Raw genomic sequence first — 24,287 nt, 5'->3', positions numbered from 1 at the left:
AGCCTGTACTTCTGGATCATCCTGTTGGGCTTTCCATATGGTCTCATCAGAGATGGGAAAGTCTGTTTTGGGCGAGTCTCGACTGCTTGACAGGACAGTAGCACATGTAAAATGAGGGCCACCGTTATCACAAGCAGGAGCCCTGGATAAGGCATCTGGAACAGTGTTGTATTTTCCTTTCCTGTATTCTACTGCAAAGGTGAACTCTTGCAACCGTAGAGCCCATCTTATGAGTCTGGTGCTTGGTTTGTTGGTCTTGAACACCCACACAAGGGAGGAATGGTCAGTGACCACAGTGAAGTGTCTTCCCTCCAGGTAGTACCTCCACTTTTCCAAAGCCCAGACAACTGCAAGGCACTCTTGCTCGGTTGTGGAGTAGTTCCGTTCTGCTCCATTCAATGTCCGACTGGCGAACGCTAGCACTTCTTCAGTGCCAAGTCCAGTCTGTTGGACTAGGACAGCACCAAGTCCAACATCACTTGCATCAGTGTAAACAACAAAAGGGGAATCAAAGTTGGGATGACCTAAAATGGGAGGTGTGACGAGGTGTCGTTTCAGGGTTTCAAAGGATGTCTGGCACTCTGCCGTCCATAGGAATTTCACTCCTTTTCGCTTCAACGCGTTGAGGGGTTCTGCCACCTGGGAGAAGTTCGACACAAACCGATGGTACCATCCAGCCATCCCAAGGAACCGTTGAAGGGCCTTGAGTGTGGTTGGCACAGGAAAATCTTGTACCGCCTTGGTCTTTTCAGGATCCACATGAATGCCGTCGAAAGACACAATATGGCCAAGGAACTTCAGGGAAGTTTGGCAGAAGTTGCTCTTCTTCATATTCACGGTCAGACCAGCTTCTCTTAGCTTGTCCAACACTGCTTGAAGATCTTGAAAGTGTTGTTCTCTGTTCTGGGAGTAGATAATTATATCGTCCAGGTAGACGAAACAGATCTTCCCTTTGAGCTCACCTAACGCAATCTCCATCAGTCTTTGGAAAGTGGCAGGTGCATTCTTTAATCCAAAAGGCATCACCTTAAAGGAAAACAAGCCCTCAGCACAGACAAAAGCAGTCTTGTCCTTGCTTTCCTGGTCCATCTCAACTTGCCAATAACCACTATTGAGGTCAAGGGTAGTGAACACAACAGCGCCAGACAATGACTCCAGGATCTCGTGGATGGTAGGAAAAGGATAGGCATCAGTCTGGGAAACATTGTTGGTCTTCCTATAGTCCACACAAAATCTAAGACCACCAGTCTTTTTTGGGATGAGGACAACAGGAGCAGCCCAAGGAGAGGAGGAACGTTCTATTATATCTTGTGTTAACATATCATTAATGAGTCCCTTTTGGATGATTAGCTTCGCTGGGGACAAACGATATGGCTTTTGCTTGATCGGCATTTCCTGTGTAAGGAATATTTTGTGCTTCAGGAGCCCGGTGCGTCCTAGCCTTGAAGTACATACATCAGCATTATTCTGCAGCTGTTCCAACAGCCTTAACTCCTCTGGATGTTCCAGCTGAGCTCTTCTTACAGCCTGTAAAAGGAGATCGTCAGAAGGATTATCAAGGGTTAGTGGTAACGGAGCAACGGCAGAGAAGACTGCCACATTTGAACCCCAATCATGTAACTTCGTAGCTTCTGATTGGAAGAAATGCTTCTTGCTCGGATTGTATGGAAACCAGTAGCAATTGTGTGCGATATCAATCTGGACACCACTGAAGTACATGAAATCAATTCCCAACACGACAGGAAAAGCAAGGTTCTTGGTTTGTAGGATAACCGAAGGAATCATATAGGAGCGGTTACACAGGCGGAACTCTACCTCACTCCATCCAAGTGGTCGTTTAGCCTCACCATCAGCCAGATAGAGTGGACCTTCTGTCCACGGCTTCAAGTTGTATTGCGGACCTTTAACCTCCTTCCACAGTTTCTCATTGAGCAGTGTGTAGGATGACCCGGTGTCCAGGATGGCTCTTCCTGTCCATGGGCCTATGGACAGGGGTAACACCAGTTGGTGCGGTATGAACTGAAAGGAAGGGGATGTCGATGGGGGGGCATAGGCAGTGACTCTTGGGATTTCAGCTCTGGTTAAAGCACCCAGAGAAGGATGGTCATTCCTGCGAAGAGAGTTAGGTGTGTTGGCCTGTTGTGATTTGTGGTTTCTGGAAGGGTTTTCGTGATACGGTCTTGGACATGTAGCTGAAGAATGTCCCTTTTGGCTACATCTCCAACAGAACATGAGAGGGGTCATGGCTTGAGACTCTGGCTGTTGTTGATGGTCTGTCTTGGGTAACGGTTTGGGTGTCTGTTTCTTTCTTTGGTCATATTGCTGTTGGCATTCTCTGTCCTTCTCAAACTGCTGTCCCAAGCGAACCAGTCCATCGACAGTGGTGACTCGTTCTCGGAGTTGACTGGCTAGTAGTGGGTTGATGTTCTTCAAAATCAATTTAATGACCTCTTCAATGCCAGGTTTCCACCTTCTGCACAGGGAGTGGTAACCGTATGCAAAGTCACGGATACTCTCTTTCTCTCTTTGTACTCGATTCCTGACTCTGTCTGCCAACTCATCTGTGTAGTCCTCAGACAGAAATGCAGAACAAAACTTGGCCTCAAAGTCAGCCCAGGAGGTAGTGGTGAGACGTGCCACATCCCACCAGTCTCGAGCTGTCCCATGCAACACATTCCTCAATGTGGCAAGGAGTTCTTCGTCAGCCAAGGGATTGAGGGCAAGAAAGTCACGACATCTTTCTAGGTACATTAGCGGATCAGGACTGTCATCTTTTTTCCCAAAGGTGGGAAATTGCAATTTAATGGGCATCGCCCCCACATGACATCTACTCAAATCACCATGAACAAACGAGCTAGGAGGGATTGAGGAAGTAGAGGGGGAGGGCGTTATCGGACAATGAAAATGAACACCAGGATGCATGGTGGATTGCATCCTGCAAGGGGTGGCTGTAGCATGGCCTTGTCTTGGCTCTTCAGAGGTGCCAGCTTGGCCCTCCGTGGTCTGAACAGAAGTGGACACCAGAGAAACTCTGTGTAAGGAGTTGTGCCTAATGGCGGCCATGTCCACAGACACGTCATCCAACATTTTAACACAATTAGAGAGCTCTGTTTGCAAGTGGTCTACAGTGTTAACCATGGGAGAAAAAACAGAATTAACGTCCTTGAGGACCTCAGTGTGATGATGTTGCAGGCGCCATTGGAGAGTGGCAGTGAGTTGGTTTCGTTGGTAGTCAAACTGCCTGTCCATGGCACCAGTAATTTCCCGTCTTCCACTCTCACTGATCTCTGTCAGCGTGTGGGTTAGAGTGCTCAGTGAGTTTCTGAATTCCATGGCACTCTGTTGTTGCTCTTCCCTCAGACATTTGAATTTATAGTGGATAAGAGTTTGGAGATGTTGTTGAGTCCGACGAATATCAAGGATGTCACCTTGAAGTTGTAAGACTCCCACCTCTGGAGATAAACCAGACAATGGAAGAAGGTTGGGTGTCAGAGGGAGGGCTAGCTCAGTACTTCCACACAGATCCATGTCAATAAGTGAGTAACTGGTTAGACCTCCTGTGGCCTGTGGTTCAGACCGAGCATTCAGATTCCCAGGGCTCTGGCCCAAATCAACTCCAGTATCTCCATTCACATTATGATTTGTATTGTCAGCTTGATGGTCAGAATGGCCCTGTATATTCCCATTGACAGGTATGACATGGATGAGCACATTATCTTGGGGTGAATCCATTGTTTTAATTCCACACAAAAGATTTGCTTTGGTTAGTTCTCAATGTTGAGCTGTCCCATCTGGGGTGCCATTTTTTATGTAACGGTTTTGACTTGAGGTTATTTTTTTATAGGGGTGCCAGGTAGGTTGTGCCTACCAGAGAAAACATTGGTTTCTCCTTTTAGTTTGGGAGGGAATGAGTCCCATCTGGTCCGTCAAGTCTACACCATTACAAAGGACTTATGTAAACGTCAGAAGGGAAATCAACTTTTCATAAACCCTTAAAACATTGAAAGAACTTCAAAAACAACTATTCTTTTGCGTGGGTTGTATTAGCAACATCAATGGATTACACACACATAATAATATAACACAATGAGTTCTGGTTCCTCCAGAAATGTCCTGTACCTCGGGCCTAAAAAGAGTCCAGCCCGGTAAAGGAGTTCAGTGAACTCAAGTGACTTTTGTCACGCAATGTTTGTCCGTTCATTCCGTGTAGCGTAAACCCAGTATTAAATCATACAATCAATATAACAATTTTACCACAGAACTTTAAAGCGTATCTGCTCTTACTAATTCCTCAACTACATCTAACTACATAAATCATCACCGTATACATCATATCAAAACAAATGAAATACCGTATACAAAAAAGGTGGTAGTCAGTCGGTCAGTCAGACAATCCAATCCGCCAACAGATCTCCAGCGGAGAAAGGCCACGAAGAATAGAGAGGAGTAGTCCACGGACGCAAAGAGTGGATCCGATCCTGGGTAAACTCTCAGGCTACAAAACACACGTTTAACAGCAACAAAACAACCGGAATAGAGAAGCTTCGGGAACACATCCTCAGTCACGTCTCCAAAAACAAACGCCCCTTTTGCGCAGCTGATGCTGGCTATTTAATTGGGAATTAAAGGGAAAGCACACTATTGGAAGGAGAAGCACTGAGACGGTTCAGAATAATTCAGGGCCGTCACACTATGGCCTATTTATTGCCCTACCTCCATTTGCACGCACTGTATATAGACTTTCTTTTTTTTCTTCTATTGTGTTATTGACTGTACTCTTTATTATTCCATCTGTAACTCTGTGTTGTTGTTTGTGTTGCGCTGCTTTCCTTTATCTTGGCTAGGTCGCAGTTGTAAATGAAAACTTGTTCTCAACTAGCTTACCTGGTTATATAAAGGTGAAATTTAAAAAAACAAGAAACATTTCTCTTTTTCCCAGAAAGGGGATGTAGCTCAGTGGTAGAGCGCATGCTTCGCATGTATGAGGTCCTGGGTTCAATCCCCAGCTTCTCCATTGAAACCTTTGCAATGGCCCATCTCCTACTTTCCAAAATGCTGAAATTCTCAGCAGGAAACAGAAGTGCCGACTTCAATTGCATCATTTTCAAAAACTGAAGTTCATGGGTTCGATGACTGTCCATACTTGTATTAAGAATTGCTGCTATCATTTCATTGTAGATTCAATGGAGTGGTGTATATAAAAAGTACATTGTATTAATATTGCATTTTACCTGCAAATAAAATGGGATGGAAGCTCAGAGGGGGAGTGCATGCTATTTATGCATGAGGTCCTTGGTTCCCAAGGTTCTCCACTGAGTTTATTTGTGTGCCAAATTCACATTACACAACTACTACTTTCCAGAATGTTGATAAATATTTTGCAGCATAGATTGGCATGGTGGCCAAGTGGCAAGGCGTCGGTCTTGTAAACCGAAGATCATGGGTTCAAATCCCATCTGTGCCTTACTGAAAATTAGCTGGTACCATGGAGAGGTTCTTTAACTGGAGGAATTTGAAGAAAAGGCAAGTTGTCTCAATATGGCAACCCTGCTAATATATTGTAAGGGGATGTGTCTCTACGGTAGAGCTAATACTTGAAGTGTATGTGGTCTGAAGTTAATTTCAACTTCTCTGATGAGTATATTTAGTTGTTAAATTAGCATTTGCACAACTCCCACTTTCCAGAATGTTGACATTTTAATAAGGAAATAGATGTGCTAAGTCATCTGTTTTTGTAAACTGAAGCACGTGGGTTCAATCCTTGTTTGACGTTTATGGAAGCTAGCTGATATTATGAAAATGTACTTTCATTAGAACAGTGTAAAGAAAAGGTCAATTGCGTCCAGACTGCAAATGAATCGCACATGCGGGAAGCTGCCGCTGGCTGATCCCGCCCTGGCTTACACAAAAAAAAAAAAACAATTAACCTGATTTAGAGCCAGACTAGTTACCGTAATTTTCTCACATTGCCATTGCCATTTTTTTCTATTGTCTCTTTTTGGTCCATTTAGATTGCTAATGTCGATTGTATACCATTTCTTTTTTCTAAATGTTAAGGTTAAAAATGTCAAATGTTTTAGGCTCCTAAGTGGACCATAAGGTTAAAAACCAAAACAAATTAAGAAAACGAAACTGAAAAACTAAAAACAAAGAATAAAATAAAAAGGTCATGAAAAACTAAGTAGCTCCGCTCCGCCAGTATGTCTCTTTTGGTTCACTTTTGCCGGTCTCAAGCCAGCCGGGTAAAGGACGAGGGTTGGAATTGTATCATAAAAAAACAAGGATCGACAGAAGAAAGTTCATTTGTAGTTCCAAACATATTTAGGGAGTTTTTTACTCACTTTTTGTCTCTCCCACAATGTTATTCCTCACTCCTACAGTGTCCTTCACATTTACATGCACATTGCCAATTCTGCAAATTAGGTGATGACATGTTTTAGCAACTTCTAGCGACTTTTAGGACAGCCAATAGCTACTTTCCTTACTGAGGTGTTGGCAACACTGCTGACTTTAAACATCGGCTATCTGAGCAGCTAACTGATCGCTGCAGCTGTACATAGCCCATCTGTAAATAGCCCACCCAATCTACCTACCTCATCCCCATATTGTTTTAATTTACATTCTGCTCTTTGCACACCAGTATTTCTACTTGCACATCATCATTTGCTCATCTATCACTCCAGTGTTCATTTGCTAAATTGTAATTACTTCGCTACTATGGCCTATTTATTGCCCTACCTCCATTTGCACGCACTGTATATAGACTTTCTTTTTTTTCTTCTATTGTGTTATTGACTGTACTCTTTATTATTCCATCTGTAACTCTGTGTTGTTGTTTGTGTTGCGCTGCTTTCCTTTATCTTGGCTAGGTCGCAGTTGTAAATGAAAACTTGTTCTCAACTAGCTTACCTGGTTATATAAAGGTGAAATTTAAAAAAACAAGAAACATTTCTCTTTTTCCCAGAAAGGGGATGTAGCTCAGTGGTAGAGCGCATGCTTTGCATGTATGAGGTCCTGGGTTCAATCCCCAGCTTCTCCATTGAAACCTTTGCAATGGCCCATCTCCTACTTTCCAGAATGTTGAAATTCTCAGCAGGAAACAGAAGTGGTATGATTGCATCATTTTCAAAAACTGAAGTTCATGGGTTCGATGACTGTCCATACTTGTATTAAGAATGGCTGCTATCATTTCATTGTAGATTCAATGGAGTGGTGTTGTAGCGGTATTTATTAGAGAGGGGTAAAGAAAGTTTTTGTTCGGGCGCCAGGCAGGTATTAACCATGCCGAAAGGAAAAGAGTAGAATAGAGAGAACCACTACCAGACCCACACACATCAGCAGAAGAGACTGCCTAGAGTGTAGCCTGTTTACCAGATAGCCAGTGGAGAGAAAAGAGAATACACACCATATAAAACCCACATCACAGCACAGGGGTAACCCCAACAAGAATACCTCATACAATAATACTAATACTAATAATGGCATAGCAATTCAACAGCAACTGCATACAAGAATAAACCCAGTCATCAACATAGGATTTGCAATAATCTGTATTATTTTCTAGTGGATGAGTGCAGAGGGTATGAATGTGGGGGGTGTTCATCGACACAACAAAGGCCTTAAAAATGTCCAGTCTTCTCGGCCACGTGTCATTAGTACATCTCAATACAGTTCACATAACAATACACAATTTGCAAGCAACCTCCCTTTTAACTAAAATGTCCAAATACTTCTGGCAGGGCAATAATAGTCCAGCTCTAATGCACTTCAATGGGAAGTGCATTGGAAAAATAGAGAGTCTGTTTCAGGGTAAAGCACTGGAACGATAGAGGGAAGAGAAAAAGAGAAAGAGAACAAGAGAGATCTTAGCTGTGGTCTTCAGGCGTGCAGGTGTACTGTCTGACTGTCCGATGGTTTGTTGGTTTGTATGTTAAAGCTTCGCAACAATGTTGCTACTAATCCATGCGATCCATAACGGGCGTGGTTCCAAACTAAAACAACCACGACCTAGAGCGATTACACCGATGATTGAGTTAAATACTCTATAAACTACACACGCTGAAAACAAACAAAACTTCTGCGGCACAGCACACACAGTCAAACTGTCGCGCCACCAAAGAGCCCCTCCCCAAAGAGCTGAACGAGCTCTCTTTATATTCTTCTTCCTTACTGCTCATGCGCTCTTAAAGTGGCAGTGCACGGTGAAGGCTCTGTGCAGATTTCGCCACACTCCTCCCCCCATGAAAAAACAATGCCTGTAGAAACAGAGAGGATGCAGGCTTTGACAGGTTCATGTTCCTGCTACACAAAACCAGGGAAGTCCTCCTCATCAGAGTCCTCCACGAAGAGGTCCTGCAGGTGTTGCTTTTGCCTGCGATCCAGCTCTTCTGCCGTAGGGTAGCAGGGCTTTAGGTCAACAACATGCACTGTCCTGACATCTTCCCCAGTGTCCTCCAAACAGACCAAGTAGTTCACTGGTCCCAACTGCTGCACTACACGGTATGGACCTTTCCATCTCGAAGCTAGCTTGGCAGTGAACTTCTTAGATGCCTTTGACAGATGATGTGAACGTACCCAGACACGAGACTGGGGTGGAAAACACACGTCTCGTCTATGTTTGTCATAGTTTCTCAGCTGTCGTTGTTTGGCTTTGGTTTTGCTGGCCTCCACTCTGGCTAGCAAGGTGTGGTGGTGTTGTACGGCATCAAACGCTGGGCAGTCAGGTGAAACATTCGAACTTTGCAAGACCCTGTCCATCGGTCCTTTTAGTGGTCTTCCCAGGTGGAGTTCGGCGGGAGTGACCCCAGAAGTCTCCTGCACGGCAGAGTTCAGTGCAAAGCGAAATTCTGGAAGATGCTGATCCCACCTTGTGTGCTGATCCCCCACGAATGAAGCAATCATCCCCTTCAGGGTTCGGTTTACCCTCTCGGTCAGGTTGGTCTGAGGATGGTAGGCTGTGGTCAGCTTGGCAATTACACCCCAGTAGGTACAGAGCTCTTTGTATATTCCTGATATGAACTGCGGACCTCGGTCAGAGAGGATTTGGTCCGGAATTCCGAATCTGGTAAAAACCTCCCTTCGCAGAATTAGAGCAATGGCTGATGCAGTGGCTTTGCGGAGGGGAAACAACTCCACCCAGTGTGTGTAGTAGTCCACTACCACCAATAAAAATTCATTCCGTGTCCCCCGGCTGGGAGGAAAAGGTCCCATGAGGTCAATTCCCAACATTTCATTTGGATGGTTCACCACGGTCTGCTGCATTTTCCCGGCAGGTCTGCCAATGTCTGGTTTGTATTTCTGGCAGACTTCACACTGCTGTACAAACTTCCGGGTATCAACCCACATGCCTGGCCAGTAAACCACATCTTGTAGTCTTCGATAAGTTTTAAAAACTCCAAGATGGCCACTCATGGGATTGGCATGATAAGCTTGGATTATCTGGTCACACAATGTAGAGGGAATGAATACGCGATAATGGGTGCTGTGTATTCCATCTCCTCTTGGAGTTTTTCGATACACTTTATCCTGAATTATGCTATACTTATCATTGAAGCGACTCTTGGAGTCTTCTTCAGACAGACTCTTGTGGATCGCCATGATGGCAGCATCCTTCTGCTGTGCTCTCCATACACTCTCATCATCCAGAGGAAAGGAATCATCCAGACATTTAGCGGTAGTATAGGTACTGCACAAGGGAGGACAAACATTGGCAGTCTCTGTAATCCGAGAAAGGGCATCTGGTACAACGTTCAGTTTTCCTTTGCGATACTCAATGATGAAGTCAAACTTCTGCAGTCTGATAGACCAGCGAATAAGACGGCTGTTGGTCTTGCCTGATGCCAGAACCCACTGCAGAGCAGCATGGTCTGTGACAACGGTGAAGATCTTTGCCTCCAAGTAGTAGCTCCATTTCTCCAAAGCCCAGACCACAGCGAGGCATTCCCTTTCAGTCGTTGAATAATTCCTCTCGGCTGAATTAAGGGTGCGACTTGCATAGGCAAGAACTTCTTCTGTTCCAAGTCCTGTTTGTTGAGCCAAGACTGCTCCAAGTCCTGTTTGACTTGCATCCGTGTACACAATGAAATGAGCATTCAGGTTAGGATGTCCAAGCACTGGAGGAGTAATTAGACTGTTTTTGAGTGCTTCAAATGCACCTTGGCATGCAGGGGTCCATTGGAATTTCACACCTTTCTTCTTAAGGTGATTGAGGGGTTCGGCTACCTTTGAAAAGTCAGGCACAAACCTGTGGTACCATCCAGCCATACCCAGAAACCGCTGAACAGCCTTGAGGGATGTGGGAATTGGGAATTCCTGCACGGCTGCAACTTTGTCTGGATCTGCATGGATACCTTCAGCATTAACCACATGACCAAGGAACTTGAGTTCTGGCAGACAGAAACGACACTTCTTCAAGTTCAAGGTCAAACCTGCAGCCTTTAGTCTGTCGAAGACGGACTGAATGTCTTGCAGATGTTCCGCGACAGAGGAGGAGTAGATTATGATGTCATCCAGATACACAAGACAATTTCTACCCCTCAGATCTCCCAGGACAGTCTCCATCAACCTTTGGAAGGTTGCTGGAGCATTCTTCAAACCAAAAGGCATGACTTTGAAGGAGTACAAACCAGCAGGGGTGACAAAGGCAGTCTTGTCCTGACTAGCGGGATCCATTGACACCTGCCAATAGCCACTGTTCAGATCCAGATTACTAAAGATGGATGCTCCTGCCAGAGATTCCAGTATGTCATTTATGTTTGGTAGAGGGTAGGCATCACTTTCTGTTATGGCATTCGGCTTCCTGTAGTCCACACAGAATCGATATCCACCATCTTTCTTAGGAATCAGGACAACCGGAGAAGCCCATCCAGAAAAAGAAGGTTCCACAATTCCATTCTCCAACATGCTTTTGAGCTGTTCATTGAGAATTGCCAGTTTGGCGGGGGACAGCCTGTAGGGACGCTGCTTAATAGGGACCTCATGCCGGGTATAGATTTTGTGTTTGAAGACGGTTGTACGGCCGAGTGTAAGAGTACAGACCTCACTGTTCACGTCCAACATCTGGGATAGCTGCCACCTTTCATCATCCGACAGACATGCCTGTTGCACCGCTTGTTTGATGTAGAAATCAGCATCAGGTTTGCTTTTGCTCTCTGATAGAAGGGGGGGTACGGCGGTAATCAGGGTGATAGTTGGGTTCTCAGACTTCACTGGTGGAACATGTTTTTGTCTTTGTCTCTTTATATTTTCTCTGTCTCTGACTTGACCTTGTCCGGACTCTGCATAATGTAGCAGACTCCAACCTGAAATCAGTGCATTACCAGGTTGAAATGGATGAGGCTGAGAATAGTCAGAGTGCAGCCGATAGGAGGGTTCGGACATCGAGATGGTCAGTCCACTGAAGAACAGGAAGTCTAGGCCAAGGACTACAGCAAATGCAAGGCTTGAATCTGCAAGAATTGCCACAGGAAGGTTAATAGTCTCACCATGCAGTTGTATTATTATACTAATCCAGCCCAAGGGAGTGGTAGGTTCTCCATTGGCCAAGTACAATGGTCCCTCCTCCCATGTTCGTAGCTCCTCATGAGGTAATGCCATGTTCTGCCACAGGGCCTCTTGCATCAGGGTGTAAGATGCCCCTGTGTCGATTATGGCCTTCCCTCTCCAGTTCCTAACAGTCAGAGGAACCAATAGTTGTTGCGGAATAGGAATCAGACCGCTAGCTGTGCTGTCTAAAGGCTTCATGGTGGGCATTAAGGCTGACCCAATTGTATGCAAGCCACCACGCCTGTCTAGACTTTCAGTCTTCGGTCCTTTCTGACCTTTTCCTGAATCCTGACGCTGGACATAGAGCGGGCAAGAATCTGGAGGATGTTGGACTTTACACCTCCAACACATAACTGGACTTTTGTCCTGGATCTTGGGTACAAATATCTGAGACGGTTTAGCCCCAGGAGAGTTATTGGTATACTGGGATGAGGGAACCGGGTTTTTAGTTTGGAGGTGGCGCTTCCAGTCCTTCTCAAACTGAGTCCCAAGACGCACCAGATCATCCACATTTTGCACACGTTCTCGAAGTTGACTAGCAAGGCGGGGAACCATGTTCTTAAGAAGGAGTTTGACCATCTCCTGCTCAGTAATGTCAGCCTTCCATCTTCTACATAGAACTCGATAGGAGAAGGCAAAGTCCCGTATTGGCTCTGCTTCACCCTGGACTCTGTTACGAACACGTTCCGCCAGTTCATCCCCATAGTCCTCTGAGAGGAAGGCTAAGAGGAATATTTTTTGAAACTCCTCCCAGGTTGACACATGTTCACGGGCTATCTCCCACCAGTCTCTTGCTGTACCATGGAGAACACTGCGGAGGGTGGCCAGAACCTCCAAGTCAGTAAGGGGCCGGATAGAAAGAAAATCATTACACTTAGATAAGAAAAACAGTGGATCAACATCATCTTCTGGGCTGCCAAAAGTGGGGAAAAGTAGTTTGATAGGGAGGGAGCGCTCTAGAGGAGGCATGACAGTGGCAGCGGGAGTTCTGTTGTTTAACAGTATCTTCAGAGGGGTTTTTGTAGTACTACCTGTTCCTATTACCTTACTGGCCAAGCCAGTGGCAGAGGTAAAACCTGAGGGCGGTGCAGAAGATTTGTCCAGAAGGGAAAAGCACTGCATTACCTCCTGGTGCAGCCCTTCCAGTTGAAGGTCTGTGGCCTTCTGTGCTTTTTCCATCTCATTAACGGTGTCCTTTTGAGTCTGTTCAATCAAAAATCGTAGTTCCCCTGTGAGAGAGTTCTTCATGTCCTCCATAACTTCCTTCAGATAAGAACACACTCCCTTCACAACAGAGGCTGACTCCTCTGCTCTCCGTTTTTGTTCGTCCTCAAGAAAGAGTATGACTTGATGATGGTTAGTTTCCATTTGTGTTTTGAACCGGTGCAGTTTTCCTTGAATATCCTGCTTCAGAGAATCTTGTAAATATTTCTGTCTCTGAACAATTTGTTGTTGGTTTTCCTCCATTTGACAGGGAAGGTAATCCAACCTCCTCTGCATATCTGTCTGATGAGCCTCCACACATTCACCGAGTTTGCGAATGGCATTCTCCTGCATTGTCAAACTATGATTGGTGTGTGTCCATTGATGTTCCAGTTGTCCAGGGATCACAGAGACACCTCTCCCAGTCTCTCTGGACAGGGTAACCGGAAGGGTTTGAGGGGAGGGTAATGGTGGAGATGTTATAGGTGAGCCAGAAACCTGGGGATTAGGGTCAGTGCTATCCAACTCCATTAGTTCATTAAGTCCTTCCTGAATGAAAGAATCCCGAACATGATTACCATCAGGTGTGTCCACATTGACACAGTATGGGGTTCCAACAAAAGACATGATTCGACCTTGTGTGGATGGTGTCATGGGTGTTTCTCTTCAAGTCCCTGTTTGGGCGCCAATTCTGTAGCGGTATTTATTAGAGAGGGGTAAAGAAAGTTTTTGTTCGGGCGCCAGGCAGGTATTAACCATGCCGAAAGGAAAAGAGTAGAATAGAGAGAACCACTACCAGACCCACACACATCAGCAGAAGAGACTGCCTAGAGTGTAGCCTGTTTACCAGATAGCCAGTGGAGAGAAAAGAGAATACACACCATATAAAACCCACATCACAGCACAGGGGTAACCCCAACAAGAATACCTCATACAATAATACTAATACTAATAATGGCATAGCAATTCAACAGCAACTGCATACAAGAATAAACCCAGTCATCAACATAGGATTTGCAATAATCTGTATTATTTTCTAGTGGATGAGTGCAGAGGGTATGAATGTGGGGGGTGTTCATCGACACAACAAAGGCCTTAAAAATGTCCAGTCTTCTCGGCCACGTGTCATTAGTACATCTCAATACAGTTCACATAACAATACACAATTTGCAAGCAACCCCCCTTTTAACTAAAATGTCCAAATACTTCTGGCAGGGCAATAATAGTCCAGCTCTAATGCACTTCAATGGGAAGTGCATTGGAAAAATAGAGAGTCTGTTTCAGGGTAAAGCACTGGAACGATAGAGGGAAGAGAAAAAGAGAAAGAGAACAAGAGAGATCTTAGCTGTGGTCTTCAGGCGTGCAGGTGTACTGTCTGACTGTCCGATGGTTTGTTGGTTTGTATGTTAAAGCTTCGCAACAATGTTGCTACTAATCCATGCGATCCATAACGGGCGTGGTTCCAAACTAAAACAACCACGACCTAGAGCGATTACACCGATGATTGAGTTAAATACTCTATAAACTACACACGCTGAAAACAAACAAAACTTCTGCGGCACAGCACACACAGTCAAACTGTCGCGCCACCAAAGAGCCCCTCCCCAAAGAGCTGAACGAGCTCTCTTTATATTCTTCTTCCTTACTGCTCATGCGCTCTTAAAGTGGCAGTGCACGGTGAAGGCTCTGTGCAGATTTCGCCACAGTGTATATAAAAAGTACATTGTATTAATATTGCATTTTATCTGCAAATAAAATGGGATGGAAGCTAAGAGGGGGAGTGCATGCTATTTATGCATGAGGTCCTTGGTTCAATCCCAAGGTTCTCCACTGAGTTTATTTGTGTGCCAAATTCACATTACACAACTACTACTTTCCAGAATGTTGATAAATATTTTGCAGTGTGGATTGGCATGGTGGCCAAGTGGCAAGGCGTCGGTCTTGTAAACCGAAGATCATGGGTTCAAATCCCATCTGTGCCTTGCTGAAAATTAGCTGGTACCATGGAGAGGTTCTTTAACTGGAGGAATTTGAAGAAAAGGCAAGTTGTCTCAATATGGCAACCCTGCTAATATATTGTAAGGGGATGTGTCTCTACGGTAGAGCTAATACTTGAAGTGTATGTGGTCTGAAGTTAATCCACAACTTCTCTGATGAGTATATTTAGTTGTTAAATTAGCATTTGCACAACTCCCACTTTCCAGAATGTTGACATTTTAATAAGGAAATAGATGTGCTAAGTCATCTGTTTTTGTAAACTGAAGCACGTGGGTTCAATCCTTGTTTGACGTTTATGGAAGCTAGCTGATATTATGAAAATGTACTTTCATTAGAACAGTGTAAGGAAAAGGTCAATTGCGTCCAGACTGCAAATGAATCGCACATGCGGGAAGCTGCCGCTGGCTGATCCCGCCCTGGCTTACACAAAAAAAAAAAACACAATTAACCTGATTTAGAGCCAGACTAGTTACCGTAATTTTCTCACATTGCCATTGCCATTTTTTTCTATTGTCTCTTTTTGGTCCATTTAGATTGCTAATGTCGATTGTATACCATTTCTTTTTTCTAAATGTTAAGGTTAAAAATGTCAAATGTTTTAGGCTCCTAAGTGGACCATAAGGTTAAAAACCAAAACAAATTAAGAAAACTAAACTGAAAAACTAAAAACAAAGAATAAAATAAAAAGGTCATGAAAAACTAAGTAGCTCCGCTCCGCCAGTATGTCTCTTTTGGTTCACTTTTGCCGGTCTCAAGCCAGCCGGGTAAAGGACGAGGGTTGGAATTGTATCATAAAAAAACAAGGATCGACAGAAGAAACTTCATTTGTAGTTCCAAACATATTTAGGGAGTTTTTTACTCACTTTTTGTCTCTCCCACAATGTTATTCCTCACTCCTACAGTGTCCTTCACATTTACATGCACATTGCCAATTCTGCAAATTAGGTGATGACATGTTTTAGCAACTTCTAGCGACTTTTAGGACAGCCAATAGCTACTTTCCTTACTGAGGTGTTGGCAACACTGCTGACTTTAAACATCGGCTATCTGAGCAGCTAACTGATCGCTGCAGCTGTACATAGCCCATCTGTAAATAGCCCACCCAATCTACCTACCTCATCCCCATATTGTTTTAATTTACATTCTGCTCTTTGCACACCAGTATTTCTACTTGCACATCATCATTTGCTCATCTATCACTTTCCAGAATGCTGAAATTCTCAGCAGGAAACAGAAGTGGTATGGTTGCCAACTTCAATTGCATCATTTTCAAAAACTGAAGTTCATGGGTTCGATGACTGTCCATACTTGTATTAAGAATTGCTGCTATCATTTCATTGTAGATTCAATGGAGTGGTGTATATAAAAAGTACATTGTATTAATATTGCATTTTACCTGCAAATAAAATGGGATGGAAGCTCAGAGGGGGAGTGCATGCTATTTATGCATGAGGTCCTTGGTTCCCAAGGTTCTCCACTGAGGTTATTTGTGTGCCAAATTCACATTACACAACTACTACTTTCCAGAATGTTGATAAATATTTTGCAGCATAGATTGGCATGGTGGCCAAGTGGCAAGGCGTCGGTCTTGTAAACCGAAGATCATGGGTTCAAATCCCATCTGTGCCTTACTGAAAATTAGCTGGTACCATGGAGAGGTTCTTTAACTGGAGGAATTTGAAGAAAAGGCAAGTTGTCTCAATATGGCAACCCTGCTAATATATTGTAAGGGGATGTGTCTCTACGGTAGAGCTAATACTTGAAGTGTATGTGGTCTGAAGTTAATCCACAACTTCTCTGATGAGTATATTTAGTTGTTAAATTAGCATTTGCACAACTCCCACTTTCCAGAATGTTGACATTTTAATAAGGAAATAGATGTGCTAAGTCATCTGTTTTTGTAAACTGAAGCACGTGGGTTCAATCCTTGTTTGACGTTTATGGAAGCTAGCTGATATTATGAAAATGTACTTTCATTAGAACAGTGTAAAGAAAAGGTCAATTGCGTCCAGACTGCAAATGAATCGCACATGCGGGAAGCTGCCGCTGGCTGATCCCGCCCTGGCTTACACAAAAAAAAAAAAATAATTAACCTGATTTAGAGCCAGACTAGTTACCGTAATTTTCTCACATTGCCATTGCCATTTTTTTCTATTGTCTCTTTTTGGTCCATTTAGATTGCTAATGTTGATTGTATACCATTTCTTTTTTCTAAATGTTAAGGTTAAAAATGTCAAATGTTTTAGGCTCCTAAGTGGACCATAAGGTTAAAAACCAAAACAAATTAAGAAAACTAAACTGAAAAACTTAAAACAAAGAATAAAATAAAAAGGTCATGAAAAACTAAGTAGCTCCGCTCCGCCAGTATGTCTCTTTTGGTTCACTTTTGCCGGTCTCAAGCCAGCCGGGTAAAGGACGAGGGTTGGAATTGTATCATAAAAAAACAAGGATCGACAGAAGAAAGTTCATTTGTAGTTCCAAACATATTTAGGGAGTTTTTTACTCACTTTTTTGTCTCTCCCACAATGTTATTCCTCACTCCTACAGTGTCCTTCACATTTACATGCACATTGCCAATTCTGCAAATTAGGTGATGACATGTTTTAGCAACTTCTAGCGACTTTTAGGACAGCCAATAGCTACTTTCCTTACTGAGGTGTTGGCAACACTGCTGACTTTAAACATCGGCTATCTGAGCAGCTAACTGATCGCTGCAGCTGTACATAGCCCATCTGTAAATAGCCCACCCAATCTACCTACCTCATCCCCATATTGTTTTAATTTACATTCTGCTCTTTGCACACCAGTATTTCTACTTGCACATCATCATTTGCTCATCTATCACTCCAGTGTTCATTTGCTAAATTGTAATTACTTCGCTACTATGGCCTATTTATTGCCCTACCTCCATTTGCACGCACTGTATATAGACTTTCTTTTTTTTCTTCTATTGTGTTATTGACTGTACTCTTTATTATTCCATCTGTAACTCTGTGTTGTTGTTTGTGTTGCGCTGCTTTCCTTTATCTTGGCTAGGTCGCAGTTGTAAATGAAAACTTGTTCTCAACTAGCTTACCTGGTTATATAAAGGTGAAATTTAAAAAAACAAGAAACATTTCTCTTTTTCCCAGAAAGGGGATGTAGCTCAGTGGTAGAGCGCATGCTTCGCATGTATGAGGTCCTGGGTTCAATCCCCAGCTTCTCCATTGAAACCTTTGCAATGGCCCATCTCCTACTTTCCAGAATGTTGAAATTCTCAGCAGGAAACAGAAGTGGTATGATTGCATCATTTTCAAAAACTGAAGTTCATGGGTTCGATGACTGTCCATACTTGTATTAAGAATTGCTGCTATCATTTCATTGTAGATTCAATGGTGTGGTTTATATAAAAAGTACATTGTATTAATATTGCATTTTACCTGCAAATAAAATGGGATGGAAGCTCAGAGGGGGAGTGCATGCTATTTATGCATGAGGTCCTTGGTTCAATCCCAAGGTTCTCCACTGAGTTTATTTGTGTGCCAAATTCACATTACACAACTACTACTTTCCAGAATGTTGATAAATATTTTGCAGCATAGATTGGCATGGTGGCCAAGTGGCAAGGCGTCGGTCTTGTAAACCGAAGATCATGGGTTCAAATCCCATCTGTGCCTTACTGAAAATTAGCTGGTACCATGGAGAGGTTCTTTAACTGGAGGAATTTGAAGAAAAGGCAAGTTGTCTCAATATGGCAACCCTGCTAATATATTGTAAGGGGATGTGTCTCTACGGTAGAGCTAATACTTGAAGTGTATGTGGTCTGAAGTTAATCCACAACTTCTCTGATGAGTATATTTAGTTGTTAAATTAGCATTTGCACAACTCCCACTTTCCAGAATGTTGACATTTTAATAAGGAAATAGATGTGCTAAGTCATCTGTTTTTGTAAACTGAAGCACGTGGGTTCAATCCTTGTTTGACGTTTATGGAAGCTAGCTGATATTATGAAAATGTACTTTCATTAGAACAGTGTAAAGAAAAGGTCAATTGCGTCCAGACTGCAAATGAATCGCACATGCGGGAAGCTGCCGCTGGCTGATCCCGCCCTGGCTTACACAAAAAAAAAAAAAAATTAACCTGATTTAGAGCCAGACTAGTTACCGTAATTTTCTCACATTGCCATTGCCATTTTTTTCTATTGTCTCTTTTTGGTCCATTTAGATTGCTAATGTCGATTGTATACCATTTCTTTTTTCTAAATGTTAAGGTTAAAAATGTCAAATGTTTTAGGCTCCTAAGTGGACCATAAGGTTAAAAACCAAAACAAATTAAGAAAACTAAACTGAAAAACTAAAAACAAAGAATAAAATAAAAAGGTCATGAAAAACTAAGTAGCTCCGCTCCGCCAGTATGTCTCTTTTGGTTCACTTTTGCCGGTCTCAAGCCAGCCGGGTAAAGGACGAGGGTTGGAATTGTATCATAAAAAAACAAGGATCGACAGAAGAAAGTTCATTTGTAGTTCCAAACATATTTAGGGAGTTTTTTACTCACTTTTTTGTCTCTCCCACAATGTTATTCCTCACTCCTACAGTGTCCTTCACATTTACATGCACATTGCCAATTCTGCAAATTAGGTGATGACATGTTTTAGCAACTTCTAGCGACTTTTAGGACAGCCAATAGCTACTTTCCTTACTGAGGTGTTGGCAACACTGCTGACTTTAAACATCGGCTATCTGAGCAGCTAACTGATCGCTGCAGCTGTACATAGCCCATCTGTAAATAGCCCACCCAATCTACCTACCTCATCCCCATATTGTTTTAATTTACATTCTGCTCTTTGCACACCAGTATTTCTACTTGCACATCATCATTTGCTCATCTATCACTCCAGTGTTCATTTGCTAAATTGTAATTACTTCGCTACTATGGCCTATTTATTGCCCTACCTCCATTTGCACGCACTGTATATAGACTTTCTTTTTTTTCTTCTATTGTGTTATTGACTGTACTCTTTATTATTCCATCTGTAACTCTGTGTTGTTGTTTGTGTTGCGCTGCTTTCCTTTATCTTGGCTAGGTCGCAGTTGTAAATGAAAACTTGTTCTCAACTAGCTTACCTGGTTATATAAAGGTGAAATTTAAAAAAACAAGAAACATTTCTCTTTTTCCCAGAAAGGGGATGTAGCTCAGTGGTAGAGCGCATGCTTCGCATGTATGAGGTCCTGGGTTCAATCCCCAGCTTCTCCATTGAAACCTTTGCAATGGCCCATCTCCTACTTTCCAGAATGTTGAAATTCTCAGCAGGAAACAGAAGTGGTATGATTGCATCATTTTCAAAAACTGAAGTTCATGGGTTCGATGACTGTCCATACTTGTATTAAGAATTGCTGCTATCATTTCATTGTAGATTCAATGGTGTGGTTTATATAAAAAGTACATTGTATTAATATTGCATTTTACCTGCAAATAAAATGGGATGGAAGCTCAGAGGGGGAGTGCATGCTATTTATGCATGAGGTCCTTGGTTCAATCCCAAGGTTCTCCACTGAGTTTATTTGTGTGCCAAATTCACATTACACAACTACTACTTTCCAGAATGTTGATAAATATTTTGCAGCATAGATTGGCATGGTGGCCAAGTGGCAAGGCGTCGGTCTTGTAAACCGAAGATCATGGGTTCAAATCCCATCTGTGCCTTACTGAAAATTAGCTGGTACCATGGAGAGGTTCTTTAACTGGAGGAATTTGAAGAAAAGGCAAGTTGTCTCAATATGGCAACCCTGCTAATATATTGTAAGGGGATGTGTCTCTACGGTAGAGCTAATACTTGAAGTGTATGTGGTCTGAAGTTAATCCACAACTTCTCTGATGAGTATATTTAGTTGTTAAATTAGCATTTGCACAACTCCCACTTTCCAGAATGTTGACATTTTAATAAGGAAATAGATGTGCTAAGTCATCTGTTTTTGTAAACTGAAGCACGTGGGTTCAATCCTTGTTTGACGTTTATGGAAGCTAGCTGATATTATGAAAATGTACTTTCATTAGAACAGTGTAAAGAAAAGGTCAATTGCGTCCAGACTGCAAATGAATCGCACATGCGGGAAGCTGCCGCTGGCTGATCCCGCCCTGGCTTACACAAAAAAAAAAAAAAATTAACCTGATTTAGAGCCAGACTAGTTACCGTAATTTTCTCACATTGCCATTGCCATTTTTTTCTATTGTCTCTTTTTGGTCCATTTAGATTGCTAATGTCGATTGTATACCATTTCTTTTTTCTAAATGTTAAGGTTAAAAATGTCAAATGTTTTAGGCTCCTAAGTGGACCATAAGGTTAAAAACCAAAACAAATTAAGAAAACTAAACTGAAAAACTAAAAACAAAGAATAAAATAAAAAGGTCATGAAAAACTAAGTAGCTCCGCTCCGCCAGTATGTCTCTTTTGGTTCACTTTTGCCGGTCTCAAGCCAGCCGGGTAAAGGACGAGGGTTGGAATTGTATCATAAAAAAACAAGGATCGACAGAAGAAAGTTCATTTGTAGTTCCAAACATATTTAGGGAGTTTTTTACTCACTTTTTGTCTCTCCCACAATGTTATTCCTCACTCCTACAGTGTCCTTCACATTTACATGCACATTGCCATTCTGCAAATTAGGTGATGACATGTTTTAGCAACTTCTAGCGACTTTTAGGACAGCCAATAGCTACTTTCCTTACTGAGGTGTTGGCAACACTGCTGACTTTAAACATCGGCTATCTGAGCAGCTAACTGATCGCTGCAGCTGTACATAGCCCATCTGTAAATAGCCCACCCAATCTACCTACCTCATCCCCATATTGTTTTAATTTACATTCTGCTCTTTGCACACCAGTATTTCTACTTGCACATCATCATTTGCTCATCTATCACTTTCCAGAATGCTGAAATTCTCAGCAGGAAACAGAAGTGGTATGGTTGCCAACTTCAATTGCATCATTTTCAAAAACTGAAGTTCATGGGTTCGATGACTGTCCATACTTGTATTAAGAATTGCTGCTATCATTTCATTGTAGATTCGATGGAGTGGTGTATATAAAAAGTACATTGTATTAATATTGCATTTTACCTGCAAATAAAATGGGATGGAAGCTCAGAGGGGGAGTGCATGCTATTTATGCATGAGGTCCTTGGTTCAATCCCAAGGTTCTCCACTGAGTTTATTTGTGTGCCAAATTCACATTACACAACTACTACTTTCCAGAATGTTGATAAATATTTTGCAGCATAGATTGGCATGGTGGCCAAGTGGCAAGGCGTTGGTCTTGTAAACCGAAGATCATGGGTTCAAATCCCATCTGTGCCTTACTGAAAATTAGTTGGTAACATGGAGAGGTTCTTTAACTGGAGGAATTTGAAGAAAAGGCAAGTTGTCTCAATATGGCAACCCTGCTAATATATTGTAAGGGGATGTGTCTCTACGGTAGAGCTAATACTTGAAGTGTATGTGGTCTGAAGTTAATCCACAACTTCTCTGATGAGTATATTTAGTTGTTAAATTAGCATTTGCACAACTCCCACTTTCCAGAATGTTGACATTTTAATAAGGAAATAGATGTGCTAAGTCATCTGTTTTTGTAAACTGAAGCACGTGGGTTCAATCCTTGTTTGACGTTTATGGAAGCTAGCTGATATTATGAAAATGTACTTTCATTAGAACAGTGTAAAGAAAAGGTCAATTGCGTCCAGACTGCAAATGAATCGCACATGCGGGAAGCTGCCGCTGGCTGATCCCGCCCTGGCTTACACAAAAAAAAAAACAATTAACCTGATTTAGAGCCAGACTAGTTACCGTAATTTTCTCACATTGCCATTGCCATTTTTTTCTATTGTCTCTTTTTGGTCCATTTAGATTGCTAATGTCGATTGTATACCATTTCTTTTTTCTAAATGTTAAGGTTAAAAATGTCAAATGTTTTAGGCTCCTAAGTGGACCATAAGGTTAAAAACCAAAACAAATTAAGAAAACTAAACTGAAAAACTAAAAACAAAGAATAAAATAAAAAGGTCATGAAAAACTAAGTAGCTCCGCTCCGCCAGTATGTCTCTTTTGGTTCACTTTTGCCGGTCTCAAGCCAGCCGGGTAAAGGACGAGGGTTGGAATTGTATCATAAAAAAACAAGGATCGACAGAAGAAAGTTCATTTGTAGTTCCAAACATATTTAGGGAGTTTTTTACTCACTTTTTGTCTCTCCCACAATGTTATTCCTCACTCCTACAGTGTCCTTCACATTTACATGCACATTGCCATTCTGCAAATTAGGTGATGACATGTTTTAGCAACTTCTAGCGACTTTTAGGACAGCCAATAGCTACTTTCCTTACTGAGGTGTTGGCAACACTGCTGACTTTAAACATCGGCTATCTGAGCAGCTAACTGATCGCTGCAGCTGTACATAGCCCATCTGTAAATAGCCCACCCAATCTACCTACCTCATCCCCATATTGTTTTAATTTACATTCTGCTCTTTGCACACCAGTATTTCTACTTGCACATCATCATTTGCTCATCTATCACTTTCCAGAATGCTGAAATTCTCAGCAGGAAACAGAAGTGGTATGGTTGCCAACTTCAATTGCATCATTTTCAAAAACTGAAGTTCATGGGTTCGATGACTGTCCATACTTGTATTAAGAATTGCTGCTATCATTTCATTGTAGATTCAATGGAGTGGTGTATATAAAAAGTACATTGTATTAATATTGCATTTTACCTGCAAATAAAATGGGATGGAAGCTCAGAGGGGGAGTGCATGCTATTTATGCATGAGGTCCTTGGTTCAATCCCAAGGTTCTCCACTGAGTTTATTTGTGTGCCAAATTCACATTACACAACTACTACTTTCCAGAATGTTGATAAATATTTTGCAGCATAGATTGGCATGGTGGCCAAGTGGCAAGGCGTTGGTCTTGTAAACCAAAGATCATGGGTTCAAATCCCATCTGTGCCTTACTGAAAATTAGCTGGTACCATGGAGAGGTTCTTTAACTGGAGGAATTTGAAGAAAAGGCAAGTTGTCTCAATATGGCAACCCTGCTAATATATTGTAAGGGGATGTGTCTCTACGGTAGAGCTAATACTTGAAGTGTATGTGGTCTGAAGTTAATCCACAACTTCTCTGATGAGTATATTTAGTTGTTAAATTAGCATTTGCACAACTCCCACTTTCCAGAATGTTGACATTTTAATAAGGAAATAGATGTGCTAAGTCATCTGTTTTTGTAAACTGAAGCACGTGGGTTCAATCCTTGTTTGACGTTTATGGAAGCTAGCTGATATTATGAAAATGTACTTTCATTAGAACAGTGTAAAGAAAAGGTCAATTGCGTCCAGACTGCAAATTAATCGCACATGCGGGAAGCTGCCGCTGGCTGATTCCGCCCTGGCTTACACAAAAAAAAAAAACACAATTAACCTGATTTAGAGCCAGACTAGTTACCGTAATTTTCTCACATTGCCATTGCCATTTTTTTCTATTGTCTCTTTTTGGTCCATTTAGATTGCTAATGTTGATTGTAT

General features: G+C 42.3%; 11 non-coding genes across 11 annotated transcripts; all 11 read left to right on the top strand.

Moving 5' to 3' along the window:
• The first annotated feature begins 4,942 nt into the window (after nucleotides 1-4,942).
• Nucleotides 4,943-5,014, top strand: trnaa-cgc (transfer RNA alanine (anticodon CGC)). Its single transcript has one exon. It is a non-coding gene; the product is annotated as a tRNA-Ala (tRNA).
• A 378-nt stretch (nucleotides 5,015-5,392) lies between these two features.
• Nucleotides 5,393-5,464, top strand: trnat-ugu (transfer RNA threonine (anticodon UGU)). The gene has a single exon. It is a non-coding gene; the product is annotated as a tRNA-Thr (tRNA).
• Nucleotides 5,465-6,967: 1,503 nt separating this feature from the next.
• On the top strand, nucleotides 6,968-7,039 carry trnaa-ugc (transfer RNA alanine (anticodon UGC)). The gene has a single exon. It is a non-coding gene; the product is annotated as a tRNA-Ala (tRNA).
• Nucleotides 7,040-14,657: 7,618 nt separating this feature from the next.
• trnat-ugu (transfer RNA threonine (anticodon UGU)) lies at nucleotides 14,658-14,729 on the top strand. Its single transcript has one exon. It is a non-coding gene; the product is annotated as a tRNA-Thr (tRNA).
• Nucleotides 14,730-16,302: 1,573 nt separating this feature from the next.
• On the top strand, nucleotides 16,303-16,374 carry trnat-ugu (transfer RNA threonine (anticodon UGU)). Its single transcript has one exon. It is a non-coding gene; the product is annotated as a tRNA-Thr (tRNA).
• Nucleotides 16,375-17,879: 1,505 nt separating this feature from the next.
• Nucleotides 17,880-17,951, top strand: trnaa-cgc (transfer RNA alanine (anticodon CGC)). The gene has a single exon. It is a non-coding gene; the product is annotated as a tRNA-Ala (tRNA).
• Nucleotides 17,952-18,329: 378 nt separating this feature from the next.
• On the top strand, nucleotides 18,330-18,401 carry trnat-ugu (transfer RNA threonine (anticodon UGU)). Its single transcript has one exon. It is a non-coding gene; the product is annotated as a tRNA-Thr (tRNA).
• A 1,504-nt stretch (nucleotides 18,402-19,905) lies between these two features.
• On the top strand, nucleotides 19,906-19,977 carry trnaa-cgc (transfer RNA alanine (anticodon CGC)). The gene has a single exon. It is a non-coding gene; the product is annotated as a tRNA-Ala (tRNA).
• A 378-nt stretch (nucleotides 19,978-20,355) lies between these two features.
• On the top strand, nucleotides 20,356-20,427 carry trnat-ugu (transfer RNA threonine (anticodon UGU)). The gene has a single exon. It is a non-coding gene; the product is annotated as a tRNA-Thr (tRNA).
• A 1,574-nt stretch (nucleotides 20,428-22,001) lies between these two features.
• Nucleotides 22,002-22,073, top strand: trnat-ugu (transfer RNA threonine (anticodon UGU)). The gene has a single exon. It is a non-coding gene; the product is annotated as a tRNA-Thr (tRNA).
• Nucleotides 22,074-23,646: 1,573 nt separating this feature from the next.
• On the top strand, nucleotides 23,647-23,718 carry trnat-ugu (transfer RNA threonine (anticodon UGU)). Its single transcript has one exon. It is a non-coding gene; the product is annotated as a tRNA-Thr (tRNA).
• The last annotated feature ends 569 nt before the right edge of the window (nucleotides 23,719-24,287 follow it).

Source organism: Oncorhynchus mykiss, chromosome 25 (assembly GCF_057628025.1).
Source record: "Oncorhynchus mykiss isolate SJ-2025 chromosome 25, ASM5762802v1, whole genome shotgun sequence".
NCBI lineage: Eukaryota > Metazoa > Chordata > Actinopteri > Salmoniformes > Salmonidae > Oncorhynchus > Oncorhynchus mykiss.
This window is presented reverse-complemented; position numbering and strand designations above follow the sequence as displayed.